Source organism: Trachypithecus francoisi, unplaced genomic scaffold, assembly GCF_009764315.1.
Source record: "Trachypithecus francoisi isolate TF-2019V2 unplaced genomic scaffold, Tfra_2.0 Lachesis_group10, whole genome shotgun sequence".
Taxonomy (NCBI): domain Eukaryota; kingdom Metazoa; phylum Chordata; class Mammalia; order Primates; family Cercopithecidae; genus Trachypithecus; species Trachypithecus francoisi.
This window is the reverse complement of record NW_022681455.1, coordinates 93930626-93957332: the sequence shown is the minus strand read 5'-3', so window position 1 is coordinate 93957332 and position 26707 is coordinate 93930626. Positions and strand designations below refer to the sequence as shown.

At 47.3% G+C, this 26707-nt stretch overlaps 1 pseudogene; it reads right to left on the bottom strand.

The window, feature by feature from the left end:
- Window positions 1–9377: 9377 nt before the first annotated feature.
- On the bottom strand, window positions 9378–20469 carry LOC117087791 (annotated as a pseudogene).
- Window positions 20470–26707: the final 6238 nt, after the last annotated feature.

The window sequence follows — 26707 nt, the reverse complement described above, 5'->3', positions numbered from 1 at the left end:
TATTCAGTACTAAAAAGAGAAGAGTGGTTGGGCGCCATGGCTCGCGCCTGTAATCCTAGCACTCTAGGAGGCTAAGGCTGGCAGATCACTTGAGGTCAGGAGTTCGAGACCAGCCTGGCCAACATGGTGAAACCCTGTCACTAAAAATACTAAAATTAGCTGGGTGTGGTGGTGTGTGCCTGTAATCCCAGCTACTTGGGAGGCTGAGGCATGAGAATCACTTGAACCCGAGAAGCAGAGGTTGCAGCAAGCTGAGATCACCCCACTGCACACCACCCTGGGTGACAGAGTGAGACTGCATCTCAAAATAAATCAACAAAAATAAAAAGAGATGAGTTATCCAGCAATGAAAAGACGTGAGAAACCTTAAATGCATATTACCAGGTGAAAGAAGTCAATCTAAAAAGGCTACATATTGTATGATTCCAACTACTTGACATTCTGGAAAAGGCAAAACTATGGAGACAGGTAAAAGATCAGAGGTTGCCAGGAGTTGGGGGAAAAGAGGCATTTTAGGGCAGTGAAACTCTTTCATATGATACTATCACAGTGGGTACACATACACCAAGAGTGAACCCTAATGTAAATTATGGACTTTGAATGATAATGGTATGTCAATGTCGATTCACCAGTTGTAACAAATGTACCACTCTGGGGTTGCATGTTGACAGTGGGGGAGGTTGTGCATGGGTAGGGGTAGGAAGTTTATGGAAATTCTACGTACTTTTGTACTTTCTTTTTTTATGAAGCAAAGTCTTGCTCTGTCACCTAGTCTGGAGTGCAGTGATGCAATCATGGTTCACCACAGCCACGACCTCCCAGGCTCAAGCCATCCTCCCACCTCAGCCTCCTGAATAGCTGGGACTACAGGCACATGTCACCACACCTGGCCAATTTTTGTATTTTTTGTGAAGACAGGGTTTCACTGTGTTGCCAGACTGGTCTTGAACTCCTGACCTCAGGTGATCCACCTGCCTTGGCCTCCCAGTGTGCTGGGATTACAGGTGTGAGCTACCACTCCTGGCTACAACTTAAAACTGCTGTAAAAAACAAAGTCTACTTTAAAAAAAAAACAAAACTGCAGAAGAACTTTATGTATGTTCTCACATGCCTCCTCGTTGAAGCACTGAAGCTGTTTGGATGTTAAAAAGCTCTTTCATATAAGATTCTTGGGTGACAGTAGAAACATGTGAATTCAAACCATATAAAAAGAGTTTGAAACAGCTGAGTCCACTGACTGAGGTTCACTGCTAACTAAGTGCATGTCCATAATTAGGCTAGCTTTCTTTGATCTTGCACCTCAATGTGAATATGAGAATATTGCACCACCTGCACCTTGAAAATATGATTTATTTTCATTTTCCATTTTTTATTTCCATAGTGATAAAGTGGTAAGTTTTCAAGACTATTGTCACAGTGGATCCAGTGATGCTAGAGGGAGCATAACTTTGGAAGTCAGGTAGTGACTTGTACTGAATAAACAGGAGGAAAGAGATTGCAGGCCCAGAGACTTGTGCAAAAAACGTGTATTCAGAATCAGGACACTTCAGGCAGCAAACTTGGTGGTATTCTGTCCTTCACAGAAGATGGGTCCAGAGCTGATGGAAGGTCCATGTGATTCACACAGAGAGGTTCTCAAGGCCAGATTTCTCCCCAATATGGAAGACTCAAACGAATGATTCAGTGTGGATATTCTGAAGGGACGCAGCTAGAACCAAAGGTATGTGAAGAAGATTTTTATAAAATAGAAGAAAACTTCACCTTTGCCCCCTGAAGGTTCACTGAAAATCAACTGACAAAAGGCAGGTTGATAGGAAAAAAGGCATACAAATGTGTTAACAAGCACAGGGGAGAATGACAGAGTCATTGCCCCACCACACAATGGGGTACAGATGGTTATATACCCTTCTTCTTAGGGAAGAGGAAGATGGGGAAGTGTGGATGATTTTAGAGGGATAGTAAATGATTTTTAGGTGAATTTAAGTGGGCTTGAAGAACATACAGTGGCCTGAAACAAAGGGTGCTGGGCCAAAAGAGCAGACATAGTTTGCAACAAGTCTGTCCAGATGTGTTAACAGACTTGTCTTTCTTCCTGAGATATGACTTTAGTTAATGATCAGGAAAGTGACCAGAGGTAACTGTTTTCTTCTTTGGCAGGTCCAGACATTAGGCAGATAAGAGAACTTTAGAGAACCATTTCATCCTGTGCTTTGGGAGAGACAGAGAATTGAGACAGGAGTAGGCAGAGGTCAGAGAGACCTGGGGAATTCTTCAAGTCAGCAGGTCAAAATGCCATGTTTTGGGGGTATTGGTTTCTAAGCCCCAGCTCTCTTATTGGTTCTGTTTCTCTGGAGAACCCTAATAGGATGATTTTTAAAGCCAGGAAAAAAAGGCAGTGAGGCAAATTGCATCCTCTGACAAGGTTTCTGCCACATCTCATTTACTAAAGCAATCATATGGTCATGCCCCACCCCAGTAAGTGGAGTGGCAATTCTACCATATGCCTGAAAGAAGGAAAACCAGACATATTTGGTGAACAGCACTAGTGATTACCTCACACTTTACTACCTGCGCAGGGGAAGAAATGGGCCCATGATAATGTTCATTTGTAACTCTTTTACCTTATTAGTGGCAGGTTTAATGGAGTTTCTCTCCAGTGTTGTTTCCCTTCAGCCTGAAGAACTTTCTTTAGCACTTTTTGTAATGCAGGTTTGCAGCAACAAATTCTCTTACCTTTTATTCATAGAAAGTGTTTTCATTTTGTTTCACTCTTGAAGGGTATTTTTGCTGGGTATAGAATTATGCACTGATAGGTTTTTTTTTTTTCTTTTCAGAATTTAAAATATATGTTTCCAGTGTCTCCCTGCCTCTGTGGTTTCTAATGATGAAGTCATTTGTGGCAGTGCTCCCTATATGTGACATGTCATTTCCCTTCGGCTGCTCTTTGTCTTTGGTTTTCCGCAGGTTGACTGGGACATGGCTAACTATGGTTTACTTTGTTCTTATCCTTTTTTGCTTTCTTGAAATATTTTTTTCCCAGCTCCTCTTTTTAGAATTCCAATTGCATGTATATCAGACCTTGTTGTATTTTCCCCCAGATCACTCAGGATCTGTTCATTTTTAAAATCTTTTTTTCTCTGTACTCTTTGGGTTAGATAGTTCCTCTTGAGGCATCTTCCAGACATGCCATTTTTTGGTTCTAAAATTTTCACTTGGTTCTTTTTAATTGTTTCTGTTTCTCTACTGAGATTTCCTATTTGGTCATTCACTGCAAGCATATTTTCTTTACATCGTTGAGCATGCTTATAGTAGCTGAATTAAAAATCCTGTCTACCAGTTCCAGCATCCAGGTCATCCTGCGGTTAGTCTCCATTGGTGACCTTCTCTCTTATGTATGAATATTGTTTTCCTGTGTGTTTCTATGTCTAGTAATTTTGGATAATATCCTAGATACTAGAAATGATACGTTATAAGACTCTGGATTCATTATATTTTTTTAAGATTATTGACTTTTTTTGTTTGTTTAATGAGCAGTTAACTTGGGTGTAGTCAAACTCCAAACTCTATCTCCTCTGTGGTGGGCAGCAACTGAAATCTCAGTTCGGTTCTTTTCTCCTTATGTTGGACTTCTTGAACTCTGCCCTATGAATGTGTAGGTCAAGGGATAGCCAGTATATACATCGAATTTAGGGCTCCCCATTTATGCATCTCTTTTGTCATATCTTCCCCCCTTCCTTTGTTTTCCAGCTGCTGTGGTCACCCTAAACTCCTCTGCATATTCGTGCCTCTTAGGTTAAGAGTTTCTCTGCTTTAGTCACCTGGGTGGTGGCTGATTGAAGCCTGACTTCAGGCAAAAAGCTGAAAGAGAGAGAGGAGAGAGAGATTATAAGGAAGTGGCTAATGCAATGATGAAGACTGAGAAGGCCCATGATCTGTCATCAGCGAGCTGGAGACACAGAAATCCAGTGATATAATTCATTCTGAATCTAAAGGCCTAGAGGAAATGGTGTAAATTTGTATCCAAGGTCAGGAGGGGATGAGATGAGACATCCCAACTCAAGCAGTGAAGCAGGGAAAAGTGGAGGAAATTTCTTCTTCCACCTTTTGTTCTATTCAGGTCCTCAAAAGATTAGATGATAGCCACCCACCTTGTGTAATGCCATCTACTTCACTGAGCCCACTGATTCAAACACTAATCTCATCCAGAATGACCCTCATAGGCACATTCAGAAATAACATTTAACTTGGGCACCCTATGGCCTAGTGAAATTGACACATACAACCAACCATCACAATTATGAAAGCACAGAGACAGCATAGACCCAGCCAACCTTCAATGAACATTTAGTCTGAGTGAGTTTGGGGGCTTGTTTTTTCCCACAGCATAACTTAGGCTATCCTGACTGATACCAAGATGAGTACCTAGAAAATGGTGACAACAAGAAAAGAAAATAGATAGCACAGGCTTAAATGCAGGCATCCAACTTTATGGAGACTTCTATTGGTGCCTGGAAGGTCGCTGATCCAGGTTTGCAATGGCAAAACTTGGTAAAACTTGGAAGGTGATAACTCCGAGATAACTTGGAAGACAGAAAATTCACCCAATGAAAACTCTTTTTCCTCCCGACATGGAATCCAGCAGGTAATGTTCAAGATAGTGAATGTGCTATCAACATGTGTTCCAAAGTCAGAGCATGTACAGCATGACGGACATGAGGGATAAGCCTTTCTTAAGACACTGAGATTTGGAGGTTTGTTACTTCAGCAGAAGCCAAACCATTCTGGCCACAAAAAGAGGCATTACATACTCCCTCCTTGGGACATTTTGTTACCGGAAAGGGGTCCCGATTCAGACCCCAAGAGAGGGTTCTTGGATCTCGGCACAAGAAAGAATTCAGGACGAGTCTACAGAGTAAAGTGAAAGCAAGTTTATTAAGAAAGTAAAGGGGCCGGGCACAGTGGCTCATGCCTGTAATCCCAGCACTTGGGGAGGCTGAGGTGGGCAGATCACCTGAGGTCAGGAGTTCAAGACCAGCCTGGCCAACATGGTGGAACCCCATCTCTACTAAAAATACAAAAATTAGCTGGGTGTGGTGGCAGGCTCCTATAACCAGCTACTCGGGAGGTTGACGCAAAAGAATTGCTGGAACCCAGGAGGCAGAGATTGCAGTGAGCCGAGATTGCGCCGTTGCACTTCAGCCTGGGTGACAAGAGTGAAACCCCGTCTCTCAAAAATAAAGTAAAGGAATAAAGAATGGCTACTCTACAGACAAAGCAGCTCCGTGGGCTGCTGGTTGCCCATTTTTATGGTTATTTATTGATTGTATGCTAAACAAGGGCTGGATTATTCATGCCTCCCCCTTTTAGACCATATAGGGTAACTTCCTGATGTTGCCACGACGTTTGTAAACTGTCATGGTACTGGTAGGAGTGTAGTAGTGAGGATGACCAGAGGTCACTCTCGTTGCCATCTTGGTTTTGGTGGGTTTTGGCCAGCTTTTTTACTGCTGTTTTATCAGCAAGGTCTTTATGACCTGTATCTTGTGCCGACTTTCTATCTTGTCCTGTGATTAAGAATGCTTTAACCTCCTGGGAATGCGGCCCCTCAGGTCTTAGCCTTATTTTACCCAGTCCCTACTCAAGATGAAGTTGTTCTGGTTCAAATGCCTCTGACAATTTATCCAGTCACATTCATGGAGTGTGGCTGTGAGTGGTGGACAAACTATACTGTGTTTTCCCTTAGTACTGATAGAGTGGAGGCAGTGGGAGATCCAGGACTGTGTGGATATCTATGGCTGCTCAAGGTTGGATATAATCCCACTTCCAGCTGAAAGCAATGCTTTGCATTGTCATAAATAGGGCACAAGGCTGAAAGCAATGCTTTGCATTGTCATAAATAGGGCATTAAGGACTCAGAAAACAATACCCCAAATGAAGTCCTCAGAAGCTGAAGTTTTTCTCTGATCATCTTCTGCCCTGCAACAGGCTCTCTTTTGCCCATTGTGCCTTTTTGGTGTTCTTTTGAAAAATGTGTTCACTATATGTACATTGGGATTGAGTATTTGGTTTACTCATTCTGAACACTTCCTTAGTTTATGCCAATAAAAGATTGTTTGGATAATTATAAGTTTGTGTTTTTCATTCATTGTTTTAGCTCCTAAGTTTGTATTTTTTAACATAATTTCTACGTTTATTATAGACTAAAAGGTACAAAGGCAAATTAGTTACTGCCTTTGGTATATTGCCTGATACTGAGACTTGGGGTCCCAGAGAGTTTATCACACAGGGAGTGGTGGATCCACCAGGTAGGTCTATAGCCCATACTCCATCCCTTCTTCCTTTTTTGTCTGATAGTCAGCAGTGTCTCTTGTTTTCACTTTTATCGTAGGTTGTATTCAATGTTAGCTCCACCTTAGAAGTGAGGACATGTGGCATTTGATGTTCTGTTTTTTCCTTATTTCTCTTTAAATAATGGCCTCCAGCTCCTTTCATGTTGCTGCCAAGGAGTTGATTTGCATCTTTTTTTTTTTTATAGCTGCTTAGTTTTTTGTGGTGTATATGTACCCCATTTTCCTTTTCTGATCCACTGTTGATGGATACCTAGGTTGGTTTCACACGTTTGCCATTGTAAAGTGTGCCGCCAAGACCGTTTGTGTGCATGTGTGTTTTGGACAGAAGGATTCATTTTCCTTTGTGTATACCCCAGTGGTGGGCTTGCTGTGTCAGATGGTAGTTCTGGTTTAAGTTCTTTGAGCAGTCTCTGAAGTGCTTTCTATGGTGTCTGAACTACTTTGCATTTTCACCAAAAGTGGACCAGTGTCCCCTTTCTCTGCTGCCTCGTCCGTGTCCTTTTTTTTTTTTTAACTGTGTAATTGCCATTCTGACCAGTGTGAGATGATATCTCATTGTGCTTTTGATTTATATTTCTCTGATAATTAGGTTGAGCATGTTTTCACATTCGTTGCTTGCTTTTACATTATCTTTTGAGAAGTGTGTGTTTATATCCATGCCTATCTATTAGTTATTTGGGGAGTTTTGCTCATTGATTTCTGTAAGGTCTTTAAGGTAGATTCTGGATATTAGGCCTTGGTCAGGTGCATAGTTTGGGAACATTTTCTCTCATCCTGTATGTTGTCTGTCTACTCTGTTGGTGATTTCTTGTGTTGTGTGGTGGCTCTTTAGTGTATTAGATGTGGGAATTTCCTGGTCTCACATAATACTTGAGCATTGTTTCTTTCTATGTGCTTAAAACCAATTTGCTCTATAGTAAAGGTTTACAATTAAAGAGTAGAGTGGGACATTTTGATCTATGTATATGTACCTTGTGTAATGATGAAAGCAAGGCATTGACTGTCTCTGTTACCTTGTGTAGTTATTATTTGTTAGTTCTCTGTGGTTGCAATATTCAGAATCCTTCTTTTCAGTCTTTTTTGGAAAATATGGTAGGATACTGTTAACTCTGGACACCTGCTGTGGAGTAGAATAGCTGAATTTATTCCTGTCATCTGAGTGTAACATTGTGTCCCTTTCCCAGTCCCTGCCAGGACTCCCCAACTCACAGCCTCTCTTCACCACTGTGGAACTTTCTACTTCTAGGGGATAAAGTCGTTTAGAGAGGAAGTTGATCTCATTCTCACATGCATGAAATCATGCCATGTTTGGCTTTCTCTGCCTGACTTATTTCATTGACGGTCATGTCCTCCAGGTTTCTGCACGTTGCTGCAGATGACATGGTTTCATGAATTTCTGTGGCCGAAGAGGATTCCATTGTGTACTGCAGTTTCTTTATCCCTTCATCTGTGCACGAACAGGTAGGTGGATTGAATACCTTTGCTATTGTGAATAGTGCTTCAGTCGCCATAGGAAGGCCGATATCTCTTCAACATAACAGATTCTATGTGGTTTCTGTGTAAAACCAGTGGTGGGATTGCTAGGTGAACGGATAGTTGTAAAATGTTTAAGACACCTTCAACTGTTTCACTTCATGTGTATAGTAATGTACATTGCCAGCGATAGTGTATAAAAATGTCTTTTTCTGCTGTTCTGCATTGGCCACTACCTGTGAACGTATGGGTTTTCTGTTGTTTTTGGTAAGTCCCGTTCTAATTAGAGTGAGACACATCTGAGCGTGGTTCGTACTTAGACACTTGTGTGAGGATTAGTGAAGTTGAGCAGCTTCTCTTTGACCTGTCAGTGAATTTCGTGTTTTCTTTTCAGATGTGCCTGTTCAGGATCTTTTCTCAGTTTTAGCTTGGGTATTAGGTTTTGTTCATTTTCCCAGTTAGAGTAGTGTTAGTTTCTCATGCATGTTAGATAACAACCCCTTTCACAGATAAGATTCTGCTGAACTTTCTCTCAATCTGTAGGATGGTTTCTTTAATGGTTCATTGTTCCTCTTCCCTATGCGGAAGCTCTGAAATGATGTATAGTCCCATGTGTTTGTATTCACGTTTGTTAGCAGTGATTTTTGTGTCCCATCCAAAAAGAACAAAAAATAAGAAAAAGTATTGCCAAATCAATTGCATGGTCTAAGGGTTTCTTGCCACAGATAATTTTTGTTTTTGTTTTCTTTCTTTTTTGCAAACTGCGTGCATAGATACAAGTTTTGCTGAGATACAGACTCCCACTTTTCTTATAGGAGCTTTGTGGCTCCAGGATTGGGTTTAGGTTTTAATTTTGTGTTGATTTGGGGTTATTACATGTTTCAGACCCTGAAATGTTGACTTCTTTGGCTTGTTTTTTCTCTGTTATAACACACTGGGGGTTGTGTTCAAATTAAGCCATGGGACATCCTTTTCGATTCTGGGCTCAAATGATTCTCGCCTTCCTTGATATTCACTTAGGGGAGAGGTGTCAGAAAGTCTGGGAAGATCTATAGTGGAAAAATTTTATCTGTATTTCGTGGAGACTGATGGCCAGCTCCCTTCTGCCCAGGACTTCTGGAGAAGGCCAGCCATACCACTTGCTTAAATACCTCCCATCTCCAGCCCTTCAGTAAATATTTCAGTGATTCATTAAATATTTAAACTTCAAGAAAATAGAGTAACCCAGTGGAACTCGAATTTAACTAGAATTTAAATTTGAGAGTTGCTGGTCAGTAGAACAAGTGTGGTAGATTGGGTAACATGCTCTGATTTTTAAGGATTTTGCTTTGTTTTTTTTTTTGTTTTTGTTTTCCTTAAACAGAGTTAACAATAATTAATTAGAACAAAGAAGGAAAACATTAAGTGGTTGGCATGTGTAACATAAATGCTGTTGCATGACTTGTTCAGCCATAGCCTCAATTTGACATACTGGGCTATGAATCCTGAAGACTGGTATTCGGTTACTGCACTGCGGTTACTTTTCTCATTCCAACAACTATAGAACATTTTGAATAGTGTTTTAAAATTTTATTTTAATGAAAGTTAAGAAAAAAAGCCTTACTTATACACTAAAGAAAATAAACATAAAATGGTCTCCCGCCTGCCTGGCAAAAGTCCCATGGCCTGATCCTGGCCAGCAGGAGCAGCTGGTGTTACGCGAAGAGCAGGGGCCAGATGCAGCTGAGCTGCCAGCCACCTAGATGTGGTTCCCTGGTGTCACGGTCTAGGTGAAGGATGGTGCAGAGCCAGTGTTCTGACCAGCATCCCAGTGGGGTCCCAGCCACTGCAAGATGTTACTGGCCTACTGTGATTCGGGCTCCAGCTGGCAGGACAGCTTGTAGCTACAGGACAGTGAGGCAGCTGTGAGGCCACCATGAGCCACACGTCAGGTCCCCTCTCAGTGCCTTCCCAGCTGGAATCCTGGGTCCCCAGCAGTCCCCATGCAACAGGGCTTGATGCTGGCCGTGGAGTCATGGCCATAGGCTCTCTGCAGCTTGCCACAGGGAGAGCCTCCTCTAGGCCAGGTGGGGTGGCTGACACCTGTAATGTCAGTACTTTGGGAGACTGAGGTGGGTGGATTGCTTGAGGCCAAGAGTTTGAGACCAGCCTGGACATCATCATGAAACCTCATCTGTACCAGAACAACAGCAGCAGAACAACAGGACATGGTGTCTATACATGCTGTACCATGTCCTGGGACATGGTGTACCACAATAGTCCCAGCTGCTTGAGAGGCTGAGGAAGGGCTTGAGCCCAGAAGGCAGACGTTGCAGTGAGCAGAGATGGTGACACTGCAGTGCAGCCTGGGCGACAGAGCCAGACCACATTAAAAAAAAAAAAAGAAATGGAGAGCCTTCTCCCACCCTCTGCCCATCCCCTAGGCCCTCACCTCTCCTTGTCACTGAGCTGCTCCATTCTTGGGAAATAGGTGACAAATTTCTCAAGAGGCCGAAGCCTGTAATTCATGGCAGCCACTTGGAGCAGCTGCATTTCCTGCAGAACTTGGACCTCCTAGAGACGGAGGAGAGGATGCTGACAGGGCCTGGGTGGAAGATGCTGAGAGTACCTTTGGTAGGCAGGGAAAAGGGGCTGATCCCTGGGGCAGTTTTCTGAGGGGGCCCCATGCAGCCCCCAGCCTGTTCTCAGAGTTGGATATAAAAAGTCCCTCCTGCAGGAACTGGTCTTTGATTCCATTCCATTTCCTGCTTTCTCCACTGGGATAGGTCTCCTCCTCCTGTGTGTGTCAAACCCTCCCAGTAAACCTAAGATGTAGAGGATGGAGCCAGGGAGTGTCCTGTCCAGGGTGAACTGTGACGTCCACATCCCCACCCTCATCCAACGTGAGTGCCCCAGCTGCTTACCTTCCTCCTCTTGTTGGTGTTGCCCTGGAAGGCAGACAGAGTCCATCAGAAAGGTCCCTGGCCCACAACTAGCCCCACCCCACCCCTTCCCATGCTGCATTACTGCCAGGGCCACCAGAGTCAGGGGATGTGCACATGACAGGACTTGGATCTGCCCCAGGCTCCTGGCTCTAGAGCAGGGGCATAGGAGCTGAGGCTCAGGGACTTTCTGCCCCAGCCCTCTGTGATAACAGACAGGGAAACTGAGTTCTCTCATAGAAAGAAAGCACTCAGTGACCGTGGAACTGCCTGCCCTTGGAGAGGCTCAATTTCACCGGCCTGTTACGGGACTACTCTAGAGAAAGGCTAAGTCCAGCTCAGCCCACACCTCAGCAGCTTTGCAGTCAGGCGGCTCTGCAGCTTCACCACTCAGGAATAGGGACTGGTGGCTGCTGTGGAGCCTCTATCAGCCAGAGGTAATGAGATGGGCCTGACACCCCCACCCACAGGAGCAGCTGTGAGGCTCTCAGGAGAGGAGGTTTGCCAAGGGCTGAGATCTAAGGGCTCCGTCCAGGACCCTCTCCTCCCTCAGGATCCTGGTTCCCAACAGCCTGCCCCAGGCTCACTCACATCCAGATCGTCTGGGATGGCCGTATCCAATCTGTGTAACTCAGTCAGAAAATCCTCCAGGAAGGGGACCACTCCCTGTGCCAAGGAGGGGTGGGAGGGGGGAGGAGTAGTGATGATGAGTATTGGCCCTCAGGTACCTGCCCAAGGGCCTGTCTCATGAAGTCCCACCAGCCCCTGTCTCCCGGAACTCCCCTCTTCAGGTCTCCCTGTTGGAGCAGCCAAAGACCCTCCACTGCCTTTCCCAGTTCCCTGCCTCCTCTATCCCACCTGACCCCCAAGTCTAGCAAGCACTCCTATTTACCTCTATGGTGGGATTTTAACAATTCACAAGGGCATGTGGTCCCAGCCTTACCCTTCCCCACATCCACTCTGAGTCCAGCTTTCCCAGACCCTTGCTCTGGTCTCTCAAATGGAGGTTTTCCAGGCCCAGTGTCCACAGGAGGACAGGACTGGAGAGTAAGTCCTTGCGGTCTTCACATGGAGGCCTCCAGCTGGCAGGGAAGGGAGCCCTGTCCTCTGATCCCCTGCGGCCTCTCCACGCCAAAGGCTCACTCACCTTCTTCTGCCTCCGCAGCCTCATCTGGGCTCTCTGGGGGTTCCTTTCCTGGGTGGCCACCTTAAAGCTCCCCGCCTGCCAGGTGCCAGTGACAGAGACAGTGAGGCTCTCCTCTCTTCCCCCAGTTACACCCCAGCCACCCCACACTTGGATCCTCAGGGACTGGCGTGAGTCACCTGGCACAGTGCTCATACCACTGGCCCAGCTCCACACTCCCTGTGTGTGTCACCCACTCATGCAGCCGGGCCTCCCTGAGACTGCTTCCTCTTCTGTAAAGAGCAATGAAAACCACAGCTACCTCACAAGGCCTCCTGAGTACTGTTTCCTATAGCTGTTGCCATTGTTCTCCCCCTCATCCCTCTGAGGAAGAACCAGGCATGAGCACCAGCAAATTATTTTCTTTTCTTGAACCTCATTTCCATCCTGTGAGGGCTGCACTACAGGCTCAGCATCCCTTCATTTTCTACATGAGGAAACAGAGACCCAGAGCAGGCGGTGACTCCCCAGGGACCCGAAAGAGAAGGCGCCTCCTCCCCATCCTGGAGGCTCTGTCCCGCTGCCTTCTCCCGATATCCCCGCACCGCTACCCATCAGGGTCATGTTCCCTGCAGTCTCTGAGTGTCTAGGTCTCCAGCCAGGCACAGTCATGATGGGAAAGGGACAGGGTGTTTTAGGAGACCTGGTTAAGTGGCATCTGCCTATCTGAGCCCCCCTGGAGTCTGTGCCACACAAATTGGGTTGGAGCCATGCCAAAGGTTTGGCCTCGCCAGTGATCCCCCAGGGGAGTTCCGTGCACAGAACTCTCTTCCTCCACTCAGGAAGGGGCCTCCTGAGGCGCCATCTGGCTGACATGGCGGCGTTTTCCAGAATCCTGGGTGGGGTGACAAGTTGTCTTCCCGTTTGCATGGAATATTCTGAGATCTGGTCAGGGAGGATCCCCTGGGAATGCATGAATCCCCCAGATACTTGTCATGAGCATGTGTCACTGCTCACTGGTGAGAATCCTGTGACATGAACGTTTTCGGGTGTCTGCAAAGGGCAGAGCAGGGAGTCCCAGGAAACAGGTAAATCTGTCCCAAGTATGCCCATTGGTACCCAAAGCTGGGCGGTCCACTGGACTCCCTGGCACATGAGCTTCCTCTGTTGTTGTTCCCCCCTCCCCCAGTGTGGGCAGAGGCCACTGCCTTTGGAGATGCGCTGCAGACAGAAGCAGCAGCAGAGGCCTGGCTTCCTGAGGAACTGCTTTCCAGTTTGAGGAAGAAAGAAAGTCCCACCTACCATGACCACCCCCCAGCCTGGAGGCAGCTCCATGCCAGCAGCACTGACAAGCACGGGAACCAGAGCCCTGCTAATGCTGCAGCTCATCACCCCCGCTCCGCAGCCCAGCAGCCATTGCCACAGCCCATTTCCAGGGCCTCCTGCCGCCATGCCCCCACGTGCCTGTGGACCCACACACCTCTCTTTCTGTTTGCCCAAGGTAGGCGTGGAGGGAATTTTTCAAGTCCACTTTTAGTAGGTAAGTCAAAAGAAAATAACCACTCCACACCAGCTCCAATGCCCTTCCAAACTGTCTCTTTCCTCTGACTCTTAAACACTTCTCCTGCATCTCCCAGACTCCAGTGTGCCTTGATCAGCAGGTCCCTCTTCACTGCAGGGTCTTTTTTGCAGAGTTGTTTCAGATGTTTTGTGCTTTTGCTATGGGCAGAGGAAAGAAAGAAAAGCAAATTTGGGAATAAGCGGAGAGATTTGTGAGTTCCAATCCAATCCCTTGTGTTTGAAAACCCAGAGAATCCCAACTTCGTGGCTGAGAGTTTCCAGTAGGGTTCTCTGATGACAAGGGCTCCAGGGGACCAGGGTGGGACCCATCATGCTCCTCCCCTGGTCCATCTCCACTTCAAATGAGCCCCTGCGTGTTCACAGTTAGCTTCCAGCTGGACACAGTTCCACCGCTGGGTACAAACACCTGAAAGCCACCAGTTGGCTCCAGTCCGTTCCTGATGGTTAAAAAACCTTAGTCCTGAGTTGGAAATCCTTGCTTAGTAGTCCAAGGCAGCTTAGTGACCACACCCACCAGGCCATCCCTGCCTCCAGTGTCCCTGGTCTCCAAGAACCTTTCAGAGTCATTGAGGGCACATGGGGAGGCCTATGGGTCCCTAGGTCAACCCTGGTGCTCCCGTGGAGGGAACCCTCCTCACCTGGACACTGCTGCCCATGTCTCGTGTAGCCGATATATTGGTTTGCTGCACAGAGCAGAGACGATGGCATGCACTGAGGAGAAGTTGTTGAGGCTTAGGCACTCCTGGAGAGGGAAGAGTGAGCTGTGAAGTCCACAGTTGGAGCCCGGCCCACTTAAGCCACAGCCCGCTGTGCTGAGATCTCCCTGCCTGGATTAAGCAGAGGCCCAGGGAGCCTCAGGAGGGCACAACTGGGACCGAGTGAATGTCACTCATCTAGGAGGATTTTAGTTCAACCCAAGGAAGAGCCCAGGTCAGAAGTGAGCAGCCACCACTGGGCCGTGGGAGTCAAGGTCTGTGACAAGAAGGGGCTAGGTAATGTCCAGGGCTGAAGCCAGACGTACAGATGCCAATCCTGAAAGCCGATGGAGGAGAAGAGGCAGTTCCCCATTTTTAAAGAGGAAATTCTCAGGCCCAACCATGGCTTACCCTGGCCACCTTGATCCAGTGCTCCACCACCCTGGCCCTGTCCCAGGCCCTCATGCCATGGTTCCCGAGGCAGGAAGTGGTGACGCAGTTGGTGAGCCTGTTGAAGTGTGCGATGGTCGCATGAACTGTGGATACCACGTGCTCATTCCCCTCCTTAGCTCATTGACCCCAGATGGAGCCCAAGCAGTCGTAGAGCTCCGCCTTCTTGAACAGCTCCTTTGGGGGAGGAGGAGAGTGTCATGGACAGAGCACACCCCAGCTCAGAGTCACCCACAGTCCCAGGCAGGGACTGAGCTCACAGTCATCCACGGTCTCTGGCAGGAACCGAGCTGGAGTTCAGAAAGCTTTAAAATGGGCTCTAGACATGTGGGAGTCTCTGGGTTTGATTTTCTGCCCACTGAGGGCCCTGAGTGCATCATGGCCCAGAATCCGACAAGAGTGGGAAGAGAGAGTGACATTTTCTCCCAGGCCATCCGCACTCCAAGGAGTAGAAAGTGGCTCAGGCCTTCCCGTCCTGAGACCTCGTCTTCCTCCCATCCCAGTCAGCCCTGTACTCCTTCTCTCCATACCGGTGCACTTTCCTTGTGGCAGCTGCAACTATGGGCTCTGTTTGGGTGTCTGCCATAGAATCTAGTATGCATCAGGCACCTAATAAGCGCTGAGGGTCGTGAGGCTCCTGAGCAGCTGGGTGAGTGACCCATGGCCCTGCCTGCCCCTCAGTGAGCACCTGCCCTGTCCTGCTTTCTGTCCATCCCCTGTCATTTGGTCTGCACACTCTGTGGAGCTAGCACAGGCGATATGCCATCTCTGCTGTCCATATGCAGTCAGGGAAGGCTTGTGCGTGAGGAAACTCATCCAGATCCCATGTTTGGTAAGAAGTGGGGATGACATTCGACCCACGGCATTGGCCACTCCTCGGGTAGAGGCTGGTCTGAGACAGCTAGTGCCAGAGGCACAGCCTGCAAAGCCCAGCTGCTCACCACATCCATGAGGGTCAGCTGCTCTGCCAGCAGCCTGGGAGGGAAGGTGGTGATGTCAGGCATCTCCTCAAGAGGTTGGTTCTTCACAGTCCCGGAAGAGGGACTGGGGGACTCTGAGGCGGACTGTGGCTCCAGCAGTGTCACTGGAGGGGACCCTTCCCCTGGTGCTGGTCCTGGTGCTGAATACAGATATCCTGGTGCACCCAGGGCTGCACCTGACTCTGGCTCCAGAGCAGGCCCCAGGTCCGCCAGCAGTGGTGGTGCTGGCTCCAGGGCCGGCATTGTTAATGCGTGTTGCCCAGGAGGTGGAGCAGGATCTGGAAAAGGAGAAAAGGTCACGACACCAGTCACTTTTCACTGGGCTTTCCAAGCACAGAAATGACCGGATGAAATGTAAGGGAATTGTAGCCCCACAACACCACCCCCGGAAAGTCTTCCAGACTGCAAGCCACCTCACCATCTGGCTTGGCCTCGTTGGGCTCCGGAAGCACCAACTGGCCTAGGACAAGTTCCTGATGGTCCTCCACGCCCAGTCCAGGCCAGGCGAAGTTCCTGAAGGCCAGCTTTATCCGGAAAGATGACCGTTGCAGGGGCTGATAGCAAACTGAAGTGTTTTCAAGGGGCCAGGTGAACAAAATGGAGGTGGTGGTGCTGGTGATGGAGTGGACAGCTGAGTCAGAGGCCTGGCCTTCTCCCACACAACCCTCCAGGGCACACTTGCATGGTTCTGGGTCCCTGGCATGTTGCTGCCTGTGTGGAGGACAGCCTCACCCTTCCCCAAGCCATCAGTGCTGTCCTGGGAGGGGCAGACCTGGCCATGCAGCAGGACTGTACAGACCCTTGTGCGCCCCAGTGTCCCACTGACATTCTCTTCCCAAAGGCCCTGGAGCACAGCCCTGTGCACGTGGGCACTCAAGACTGCAGCTCCAGGCTGATTTGTGAGCAGGTTGCTCATCAAGCTCCAGCTCTGGGTCCTCTGGTCCTGGGGTTAGGAGGGTAGGGGCAGATGTTGGCTGGAGGAGGACAGGTAGAGTTGGGAAGCCACGGCGTGGGGTATGGGTCTCTCAGTGGCCAGCTGAGACCCCAGCCTCCTTTCTCCTTTGCAGGGCACCTAAGTCTCCATATACAGAACTCACTATTTGCCTCTTGTGGGGGACCCAGATGTCAGCCTTCTTGTGGGAATTATAAGAAGTATGAGCCCTACGACTCCTTTAGGGTCTCCCCAGGCAGAGGCCACATCTTTTACCCCATGTTTTCTGGATGAAAAGGCTCTTTAGAACCCTAAATCCACCCAGTTTATACTTGTTGCTGGACTCCATCATTCTAGTCAGAATCTGGGAGGATGCCACCATTCGTAGAAGAGGCCATGAGGGTTTCACCTCTAACACTGTGTAGATATGACCTGTTTATTCTGTCTCGTGTGAGCACCTGACTCTCAGTAAGTCGAGACCCAGGGATTGTCATCTGCTTTAATAAATTTTGCCAAGTCACAAGAAGAACGAGGCACAAATGAGGTGTTTTGTATGTATGTGTTGAATGAGTGAACCCCAACCGTTGGAGAACCCCAGTGAGCCTCTCCAGATATCTGAGTGGACCTGTGCTTCCTCTTTCAGCACCAAGGGACCCCCTTCTGTCTGTGTCAAGGAGAAAGACCAGCCAGTAGGAATCTCAGACATCTTTTACCAATGCCATCGTAGACTTGCTTTCTATGTGCTTTTCCAAACAGTGAGGGATATGGGCCATTGAGGCAGAAAGCTGAGAGCTACTTCAGTGAGTGGGAAGGGAAAAGTAATAAACTTGAATCACAGCACCCCCAGCAGATATCCAGAGTTTTAGGCTCTAGGGACCCCTTTTTTTGCCGTGTCTTAGATCATTCAGTCCCCACAAGAACCCTGTGAGGTTCATCATCTCACTACTCCCTGTTCCAGAGGAGCCAACTGAGTCTCAGAGAGCTGCATCTTCAAGACACAGCCAGTAGAGGACAGAGGCACCTCCGTGCCTTGGAGGGGATGGACACTCACCTTCTAACCAGTAGTTCCAAAAAGTGTGGCATGGTGATAAAGTCCCAGGAGGGGCCCAGGCAGGTGGCATAGGAGGAGATGGGTTTAGTTAGCAAGGCTGGAACCAGGGAGTCCAACAGCTTCTCCCTTGTGCCGGGCTGGAAAGTTGGCATCCTGCAGATCTCATTTTCATACTAGGGGGACATACCATTTCATACATGGTAACACCATGAACCACCAGAGGATCGGGATCTGGAACTCACACCAAGAAGCATCAACCCTTCAGGGACCTGTGCATGTGGTGCCCGTGTTGAAAAGGGTTCTAGGCTTTCAAAGTCAAATTGCATGTGAGGATGGAGAATTGATAAAATGATTCACTCCTTCAAGGCATCGTCAGGGTGTTTGTCAGCTGTGGGGCAACGGCACCTTGTGTATCAGCAGCCTGCATGAAGAGCATCATCCCTGCAGTCCTCACAAATCATCCTCATGATAGAGAAGAGACGCAGGTTTTTGGATGTCACATGGCTGCTGAGCAGCACCCGGGTCAGAAGTGAGTACCTTCCACAGCGAGGACTGGATGAAATTCCCTGTAGGCCACCTGAGGCTCCACTTCTGATATGGAGGGGAAGGGCCTGGGGAGGTCTCGTCCCCTCCTCATTTTAGCAACAGCACACAGGACAAGATGCTCTAGAAGAACCCTTTGTCTTAAAGGGATATGATTGTTTTTGTTCCTTTAACATGAACGTGAGTCTGGAGAAACAGCTACGGCCATCCCAGCCCTGGGCAAGGGGAAAATGCCAGAAGACTCCAGGGTGGGAGGAAGTGTATCCCAAGGCCCAGGATCTGCCAGGCGACTCAGGGAAGAGAAAACGCGGGCAGGTATGGAACCCGTGAAAGGTTACGCAAATGTACGTTTGAAAGTGGAAATGAAACAAAGGTGATTTTCTCTGCCACACAGACAGCAGATTGGCAAAAAGTTAAAAGCATGTTAGTATTCAGGGGAGGCCGTATTCAGAGAAGCAGCTACCTTCAGAGGCTGAAGCTGCTGGTGACCGTGTGAGCAGCTGGAGCCCTTTTGGAAAGTCAACTGGCTAGAGCTGTTGAAACTTGCTATCTGCATATAATTTCACCCAGATATCCCTTTCCCAGGTGTGTGTCTTCTGCAGGGGATTTGTATATTTTATGGGTTGAATTTTGTCCCCTCCCCCAACTGTAACTGTTTCTATTCTCAACCCCAGAGACTCAGAATGTGACTGTGTCTGGACACAGAGTTCTCCAAGAGGCAATTCAGGTGAAGTGAGTTCGTTAGTGTGGCCCCTAAGTTAATATGCCTGGGGTTCTTACAAGGAGAGGTGGTCAGCGCACAGAGAAGTTGAAGAGAAGACCCTGTGCTGACCGAGGAAGAAATCAGCCATCTCCAAGGCAAGGAGAGAGGCCCAGAGAAACCACCCCAGTCTGACAGCTTGACGTTGGACTTCCAGTCTCCAGAATTGTGAGGAACCAAATTTCTGTGATTAAGCTCTGCAGTCAGCATGCCGTGTTATGGCAGCCCTGGGAAACTGCTCCAGCCTATTAGGACACACATTAGGATTACGCTCCCTGTAGAAAGACTTCCTAGAAAGGGAATTTTATCACTACAGGCTCCACCAGCACTGAGAGGCTGACCCGCTGTGGAGCATGGCCTCCCTTAAGGAATATTACAGTGAGATGCGAGGGTACAGCTCCTGCCTGATAGGGATACAGGGATGAGTTCTGTGAGATGACACTTTAAAGACAAATGCATAGTGTAGCTTCACCTACTTTTGTTGTAATCAATGTCCACCCCCACCTTGTTTGTGTAAAAGTGTTGGATTTTAAGTCCTGGAGGAGGTCTGGCAGGGCAGTGGAGATACCTGTTGCCGGAGATACACTTACGGTGGGGAGTTAAAATGATAACGGTATGAATATGTTGCTATAATTTTACCATTATACTCAATTCTTGTGGCAACATGCTGAGATACTCCTGGCTTAGCATAAAGTGAAAACAGATGGATTTTCTCTGATCTTCCTCTGATAGATGAAAGGGACTTTGCCTGTAACCAAGTTGCCACTGGGGACTAATGGGAGCCAGATTCCTTTGGAAGAGAACACTGGGCCACTCAAGTGGGAAATTCCTAGGACAGAGTTTAGGGAGTTCCCATATTCATGTCTGAGTCCTGGGCCCACCCTGGTTTTTTGGAGTCCCTGTCTGTGGAGACCCTTCTGTGCCCCATCTCACCCCAGACCAGCACTGGCCGTGGTTGGTGGCGGTGGGCCCCTGCCCTTCTTTGAAGAAGATGGAGAAATGGAATCCATCCAACAGCTCCTGTTTGATCTGCTGTGTGGAGCTCTGCAAAGAGAGTGCCCGAGAGCCGGGCCAAGAGGTGTCAGTGGCTTGCCTGGCTGATCCCACAGTGGCACACCCCCATTAGAACTCCTTCCTGGTGTCCCCATCCCCAACAGGATTTGGCACATAGGAGCATCTGCATAGATCTCCAGCCAGAGAAGGTTGAGGTCTCCAGCAGATGAATTGGGATTCACATCTGAGCAGCAAACTGTGTCCTCGACACTGAACTTCCCATCCTGCCAGGCACAGTCTGGGCTGTGAACCTGACATACCTACCAGGCTCCAAACACCTGACAACCTACCTGCTCCTGTTCAGGGAGGGCCCCTCATCTCCTGTTTCCCCCAAACATATGGGGAGGGACTCGGTGCTGCCCTGATGGACACAGCTGAGGCCTGGCCTGGACGGGCCTGCCCTGGGCCCTGTGTTACCTGTGGGTGCCTTCTGGCAAAGGGCCAGAGGTGTGGAGGGTGAGGGTTGAACCAATGTCTATATTCTCGAGAAAGACTCTCATTTTGGCCTCTTCTGCGACTAGGAGGTCGGCAACATGTCGGGACACAGCAGGAGAACATGTTGTTCTCCGGAGCGTCGCCTACCAAATGAACTGGAAATGAGACTGTGTGTATAATATGGGTGCCTAGTGACCAGAATTCTAAGTTCTACTGGGGATCTGTTAGCAAGGAAGTGAGGTCACGTCTTGTAGGTTCCATCCTGTAAGCGCCGCCTTTCCATAAGACCTACTCAAAGGCCCCTCTGGGTTTCTGATTACTCACCCTCCCCCGTCAACTCCTTACCTTTCACCATTATGCAAAAGTGTGCCCCTTCAGCAGCTTGGGAAGACCTGGATATAACCAGGCTCCCAGGTTTGAGGAGCCAGTGCTGGGTCAAACAGGCTTTATCTTAGCAGTTGTGAGACCCTAGAGAACTCCTTTGGTGTTTTGGGCTCTCCCCACCTTGCACAATGAGAGTTATGCTAGCATCATAACCCTTGCTAGGGAGCTCATGAGGTGTGTTTGAGAGAAATCTTAAAAAACTCATGGTGTGGTGGTCCCTGTAGATACTGCACACACTTACAGATGGAAGAAATACAAGAAGGGGTGAGAGGTAGCATGGAATACAACTCCAGTGGGCCTGGGGTCCACAGTGTGATCTCAGGAAAAGCCGCTTTTGCTCTGGGCCTCGTCTTTCATGCTGCACCAGTAGAGGTTGAGATTAAATGCAATTCAGACATCCTCCTTCTCTGACATTGCACCTTCCAGTGCCTTACCATTTTATTTAGACCCAGACCCTGTGCCTCATCTCAGCCTTGGGTGGGCAGCATCCACAAACACAGCACTGAGGGGTTAGTGACTCCCTTCTGAATGATGGAATAGGACACAGATGATGGAATAACACTTCTGGGCCAGTTCAGTGTATTACAGCAAAGAGCCATAGCCTGGGGAGGTCATCAAAAACAGAATTGTACTTCTCCCAGTTCTGGAGGTTGGAATTGGATATCAGGGTACCAGCTTTGTAGGACCTTAGTGAGGGCATTTTTGCCCCATTCACTTAGCTTTTACAGGTGCTGTCTTTTCCTTGGAGGACGGCTCAACTTTAGGAGTTTGGGTAGACCTCCCTTCAAAGCCCCGCTCCCATTTTTTGCTTGGTGGTCGTGAGGAAGTCATCGAACACCCCTGTACCTGTTTTCTCCTCTGAGAAATGGCGTTAGTGAGAATTGCTTCCCTTTTTACTCACAGAGAATAAAGCATGGAAAGAAGTTAACTTACTGCCATTGGGCAGAGAGTGAGAGCCCAGCAAACCAGAGAGATCAGCTTGCCCACAGCAGTGGTGAGGAGTGCGGAGAGTGGGTGAGGCTGGGGCAGGAAGCAGGCCAGCCTGCCAGAGCCCAGGAAGAGGTGAAGGGCAAGGGTGAGCTCTTCACCCTGAATTCTCAGGGGACACAGGCATGCAGGTACTGTCTGGAGCACAATACTCATTCTCCCCTGAGCCTAGTCATAGAAACTGGAATTCCTCTTCACCAAGGTGGGTCATAGAAACCAAAATCGCTTTTCCCCAAAGCCAGCCATAAAACCTAAAATTACTACTTTAACTTTCCTTCTGCCTCTCTGTGTAAAAACTGGCTATAAAGATGTTATCTGACATTCCTTATTTGACTGTAGGTCATAAGACCCCATTCCAGAGAAGGTCCTCCCCTAGACCCAGAAGGAAGAAACGCTTGCTCAGAGAGGCCAAGAAGAATCTAGACAGGCCTTGCTGGGCTTCCCCACGTGGTCCGTTAGCACTAGATCAGACTCTTTGGTCCAAGTATATTTCTGTGTGGCTGTCCAGACTTCATTGAACCTACGCAAAAAAAATAAAAATAAAAATAAAAAATAAAAAATAAAAAATAAAAAAAAATGGACACTGTTATCTTTGGGTCTTAATTTTGAAGGCCTCCATGTGTACACCATTAAATAGTTTACATGCCTTTTCTCCAGTGAGTCTGCTTTTTGTGAGTTGCTTTTTTCAGTGAAACTTTGGAGGGCAAAGGGAAAATTTTTTTTGGCCCCTACCAAAGGCAAAGGGTAGAAGAAAATCTACCTGATGGGTCCCTGATTCTTATACGTGGAAACTTCATTCTCTTTGTATTGAAACAAATTAAAAGCCTAGCCCAGAGAGAAGTGCCATTGCCAATACTGGCAGATTCTAAAACAAGGGTACAGTCTGTGAAAAGAACAGCGGCGCAACAGTGGGCACTGGATAATCCCATCTTTGTTGTTGAAAAGATACTCACCTGCATTAGGACAAGGGCTATTGAAGAAAGAAAAGAAGAAAAGAGGAAAAGAAAAAAGAAGAAAAGAGAGGAGAGGAGATCACTTGAGGTCAGGAGTTCCAGACCAGCCTGGCCAACATGGCAAAACCCCATCTCTACTAAAAGTACAAAAAAATTAGCTGGACGTGGTGATGCGCACCTGTAGTCCCAGCTACTCGGGAGGCTGAGGCAGGAGAATCGCTTGAACCCAGGAGGTGCAGGTTGCAGTGAGCTGAGATCGCGCCATTGCACTCCAGCCTGGGTGACAAGAGCAAAACTTCGTCTCAAAAAATAAATAAATAAATAAAAATAAAAATAAAAAAATGGAAAGAAAGAAAGAGAGAAGGAGGCCGGGCACAGTGGCTCATGCCTGTAATCCCAGGAGGCCAAGGTGGGCAGATCACCTGAGGTCAGGAGTTCAAGACCAGCCTGGCCAACATGGTGAAACCCTGTCTCTACTAAAAATACAAAAATTAGTTGAGCATGGTGGCAGGTGCCTGTAATCCCAGCTACACAGGAGGCTGAGGCAGGAGAATCACTTGAACCCAGGAGGCAGAGGTTGCAGTGAGCCAAGATTGTACCATTGCACTCCAGCCTGGGGGACAAGAGTGAGACTTTGTCAAAAAAAGAAAGAGAAGGAAGGAAGGAGGAAGGAAGGAAGGAGGAAGGAAGGAAGGAAGGAAGGAAGGAGAAAGAAGAAAGAAAGAAAGAAAGAAAGAAAGAAAGAAGAAAGAAAGAAAGGAAGGAAGGAAGGAAGGAAGGAAGGAGGAAGGAAGAAGGAAGGAAGAAGGAAGGAAGGAAGGAAGGAAGGAAGGAAGAAGAAGGAAGGAAGGAGGAAAGAAAGAAGGGAAGAAGGGAAGAAAGAGAACATAGACCTTGAGTGTGTACAAATTAATACCAAAAGGCTAGAAATAATATTCCAAAATGTCAAAGTTGACTGACTACTCTAGGATTATGGCTGATTTCTATTTCTTTTCTTCCTTTTTCTGTATTTTCTGATTCTAAAATGAATACATCTTATTTGTGAAATAAAAGTTTTTAAAACAAAACAAATAAGCCCAGCAACAAAAGATAGGAAGGGGAAGAAGTCTGGAAATGCAGGAATCAAATGAACACTATCAAGAAAAAAGGCAGAAAAGCATGATATGTCGAATCACCTGGTGGGCACTGAAGGCCACGCCTCAGAGCATGGGAGAATTCTAAGAATACAAGTAGGAACTTTTTTTCCTCTGGTCCTGTGTATTTACTCAGAGAAGAATATGTGTTATTGCAGCAGGAAGCAGTTGATTAGCATATCATTTTCAAGACTCAACAATATTCAAGACAAACATTTTTGGAGCTCTCTCAGGCCCAGGACTGCAGAGAAAAAGATAGTCTTCCTACTTCATCTTGCCTTTTAGCAGTATGCAGCATTTCTTAAAAATTGAGACAGGGTCTTGCTCTGCTGCCTGGGCTGGAGTGCAGTGGAGTAATTATAGCTCACTGCAGCCTCCATCTCCTGGCCACAAGTCATCCTTCCACCTCAGCCTCCTGAGTAGCTGGGACAGGCACGTGCTTAGGCTGGTCTATAACTCATGAGCACATGACCCTCCACCTCTACCTCCCAAAGTGCTGGGAGCCACTGCACCCAGCCAGTATGCAGCATTTTATCATCCATTTGGATCACCATTAGCAACAATTAGAGTTCTTCCTAAGGCTCCTTGCAGCCCTCTGTGTGCACTTTAAGTGTCTGAAAATGAAAGATCACACCACTGCACTCCAGCCTGGGTGACAGAGCAGAGACCTTCTCTGAACAAAAAGAGAAGAAAAGACAAATATAATAGAACACTAACTTGAATAAGGTAATTCTTGGAGGGAGACAAAGATTTGATTGCTTCCGGGTAAGCCACATTTACTATAATCAATAACAATGAATGAAATTGATCTTTCACGCAGTACTTGAGGAAAAACATTAAAGGAAAGAAGAAAGACCAGAACTCTAGGTTTTGAGTCTCCCCCTACAAAGCATCTCTTTGAAAAATGATCCATTTTCACCACCAGCCAACTGTGTGATTCTGGCTTTAATCCTTTTCCCTCGAGTCTCATTTTCCTCACAACAAAATGGGGACGGATATAGATGTGGTCAAGGAGGGAATTGTAACGTTGGACCAGTCGACTTCCAAGACACCATATGCAGCCCTAGCATTCTATAATTTTGGAATTCCGGGAGTCCATGCACATCATTCAAGTCCCGCATGCTGGTTCTTTTGTCTGTTTTGTGGTTTGCTGACTGTAATACATGATGGACCCACCATAAACTTTAATAAATAAAAAGATAGGGGATGCTGACGTTGACTATGGTGCAAAACAAAACTCACTTATAAAAGAAATAGGCCTCGTTCAAAGAAATAAATCATTCTCCCTGTTAATATATTTCCTGCTAGTTTTCCTTGAAGCTTTGTTTTTCATTTTTCTCACCATCAATAAATAAGAACTGTTTCTTACACATGTAACTACATAGTGTTTTCCTTCTAAACTATTGTACATTGTTTGGTAGGAGGCACATATTTTTCCCACCTGTTCGGATTGTCATTGGTGTGAATAAAGAAAAAAAAAAAAAGGCTTTCCACTCGGGTTTATTCAGAGAGAGTTAACATCTGATTTTACATGGACGCCTTTAAAAGAAAAAGAACAACATGGCCTGAAGCGCTTCTAGCACAGGGTGTGGACGTATTTGATGTCCTGGTGCTTGTTCATAAAAGAATGTTGTTTTGAAATGTACAGTGAAGTCAGGGAAAGAGATCCAAAGAAAGTTCCCATTGAGACAAAATCAAATCAACCCGCCACCCCCCAAACACTTCCCTCCTGGACCAGTGGGTACCTTGGCGCTGTGCCCACCATCTGGGTCCAGAATCCCAATAAGGCCCCAGCATTGCTGCCTGCAGTGATGTGTGAACACAGGGCTTGTCCCCAGCCAGGGGCACTCACTGGCAGGAAGAGAGACATATTTTGTCAAAGGTGATATAGGGTCTCTGAAGGTATTCTGTGAAAGTGTCTTTACTCAGGTATCTGTATCTGCCCCTCCCCACAAACCTATCGGCTCAAGGATCTTCTTTTTCTTTTTCTTTTTGAGACGGAGTCTCTCTCTGTCTGTTGCCCAGGCTGGAGTGCAGTGGTGCGACCTCAGCTCACTGCAGTGGCACGATCTTGGCTCACTACAACCTCTGCCTCCTGGGTTCCAGTGATTCTCCTGCCTCAGCCTCCTGAGTAGCTGGGATTACAGGCACGTGCCACCATGACCAACTGATTTTTGTATTTTTAGTAGAGACGGGGTTTCACCATGTTGGTCAGGCTGATCTCGAACTCCTGACCTCAGGTGATCTGCCCACCTTGGCCTCCCAAAGTGCTAGGATTACAGGTGTGAGCCACTGCTCCTGGCCCAGATTACTCTTTTCTTTATAGTTAGATAAAGTGTTGAGTCCCAATGCAGGGCCAGAACTAGGGTGAGACAAGTGAGATGCAATATTTAGGGGTGTGGCCCAAAACTTGGCAATCAAGCTAAATCATGTTGTACTGCAATATTTTAAAGACCAAAATTAACACAAAACACCATAATGCATAAACTATTAGAATATTAAATACAGACAGGATTTAGAGCATAGCTCAGCCATGTTGGAACCTGAGGTAAAAGGAAAAATCATTAATGCCAGTCCTCTCTTTATTTAATATTTTGATAGTTTAATCGCAGATTATTTTGGCTTTTTTTTTTTTAAATATTGCTTTAAAATAGGATCATCTGGCTGCATGAGTTTTTTGGCACACCCCAAAACGTTGTGCCTGAGGCAAGTGCCTCATTTCCTTGCCCTAGTCCCGGCACCGCAACACACACTAGGCACTAACAGGATCTAGCCTCCCCTCCTCCATCCCACACTTTCTTTCTTCTGGCTTTTTTTTTTTCTAAGACAGAGTCTCACTCTGTTGCCCAGGCTGGAGTGCAGTGGATCTGGGCTCACTGCAACCCCCGCCTCCTGGGTTCAAGT